This window comes from Grammomys surdaster, unplaced genomic scaffold, assembly GCF_004785775.1.
Source record: "Grammomys surdaster isolate TR1022 unplaced genomic scaffold, NIH_TR_1.0 126176, whole genome shotgun sequence".
NCBI classification, from domain to species: domain Eukaryota; kingdom Metazoa; phylum Chordata; class Mammalia; order Rodentia; family Muridae; genus Grammomys; species Grammomys surdaster.
The window spans coordinates 6,804,566-6,806,483 of NW_021620983.1; the positions used below are offsets into that span (position 1 = coordinate 6,804,566).

The following is a 1,918-nucleotide window of genomic DNA, read 5'->3' on the forward strand; positions in this document are numbered from 1 at the left end:
AGGCCCTCCAGCATGTAAGGGGTTAAGCAGGTCTACCCACAATGGAAAAAGGAAGGGTGAGGGGCTCCTCATTTTCCTTCATTAAAGACTAATTTTAGGTCTTTCTAGTAAGTGAACATGTTGTTTATACTTCGTATACTTTCGACCCTCAAGTCTTGGAAAACACATAAAATTTCCAAGAATTAAAGTTTCCATTAATACAAGCGCCAAAAACAGAGGCTTGACCTGCTGGAGAAAGCACATTTGTCCCCGCTGGCTCCTTCTCAAAAGCTATAGAAAAGACATTTACTGTATAATCTTTCTTGTGCGCAAATGAGCAGTCTTATCATTCTGCCGATCTAGACAGAAGGAAGAGGCCAGTGGCCACGGGAGACAACCGAGCCCTGACTGCGCCTGCCTGCCCCAAGGCAAGTGTGGTGCTGGGCTGTGGACAGCCGTTCTGCTGGGTGTAATTTTTCTTTATTGGCAGAGGCTATTGACGGGATTTTTGATGTTAGTCTCTATTTTTGTTTTCCTTTTTGTTTCTTTGTTTTGTGTCTTTAAGTTCCTGAAAACTGGTCTTAGTTGGTGAAATCATTATTTGAAAGGATTTTAGCCCTCCCACCCCTTCTATATTCTAACGTGAATAGATCTACAAGCTCAGGGACCCCACCCTCACCCCACGCTCACCCCACCCAAAGCACCTACACTCTCTCCATCTGGTTTTATTCCATCTGAAGTAACCCAGTGATACCCCCAAGTTACACTTTAAAAATAATAAATTAGAATCTCTTTGCGTCAGTGAACTTGGGCTCACAAAGTTCCCTGAGCAGCGAGCCTTTTAAAGACGTGTGTGCCGGTCTGGCAGCAGAGTCCGGGCTACTGGGAACCGAGCTGACTCGGCTGGTGCCTCCTCCCCCGGTGGTCCCTCCCTTCTGGCCGGCTCCCTGCCTCCCCCGACCGGCCTCAGCCTCCACAGCTCGCTCGGAGGTCTGGCCCCAACTAGGCAGCTGAGGAGCTGGAGGAGCACTGCCACTAGCACGTCTATCCCCAGCTCCTACCCCTCCCTCCCCACTGCCCATCAGCAGGAGGAGAAAAGACAAACCCATCCCTCATCCTCCAGCCCTCCTCCCCGCGTGCATTGTGGATTGCACCTTCTAGAGTTTTAACTCAGTTCTAGAGTACCAACATCCCCCGGATCTGCACTTTGGGAGGCCCCTGCTCCCGGAATGTGAGAGCCAGGGACCAGCCCGCCCTGTGCGGAGCTCCAGCCGCTGCCGGGCGCACAACTCCGGGTCTGTAAGTTGCATTGCGCCTTCCGGGGAGAACAAGGGAAGCCGGCTACAAACCAGCCGAAAGCCAAAGAGCCAAGGTGTACTCAGCCCGGCTCAAGCTTTACAACTCCACTGCAGCCCTCAGCAGTGTCTCTGATTCCCCATGTCGCAAGTTACTTTCCAGGATATAGTATGATAGGTCCAGAGGGAGGGGAGGGGAGAGGAGGTTGGGTTGCCTTTTAAAACGCATCTCGTAAATCCTTCCAATTTAAAACCAATAATTTTCAAGTTTGAAAACGCATTGTTTGGTACCTTGTTAATTACAGTTAATATTTTCTTAATGAGCAGGAAGCAGTTTCTTCGCTGCTACAAAAAATAAGAATCCCGCCATCTTTACTTTTAAACTTACTACTTTATCTAAATAGCTTAGCAAGTAGATGGTGAACCCAGCTGGCTTTAATTTTCTTCCTCAGGGGTTTTTGTAGGTATCCTTGCCCTAACTAATCCCGAGACACAAGAGAATTCTCTCCGAGCCTTTCTGTATATAAAGAAAATGTTTAAAGATTTACTTATCTGAGGTTATTTGAGGTTATTTCCAAGAGCGCTCAGGGTGATAAGGAGAGAGAGAGAGAGAGAGAGAGAGAGAGAGAGAGAGAGAGAGAGAG

At 48.4% G+C, this 1,918-nt stretch overlaps 1 protein-coding gene across 5 annotated transcripts in view; it reads left to right on the forward strand.

Annotated features, from left to right (window-relative positions):
- Window positions 1-938: 938 nt before the first annotated feature.
- Window positions 939-1,918, forward strand: part of Kcnj8 (potassium voltage-gated channel subfamily J member 8) — a 7,250-nt gene continuing 6,270 nt past the window's right edge. For 3 of the 5 annotated variants that reach the window (XR_003710050.1, XM_028757560.1, XM_028757561.1), the window contains exon 1: window positions 939-1,278. The gene's annotated coding sequence lies outside the window, so the exon portion shown is untranslated. The other 2 variants (XM_028757562.1, XM_028757563.1) reach the window with 2 other exon arrangements.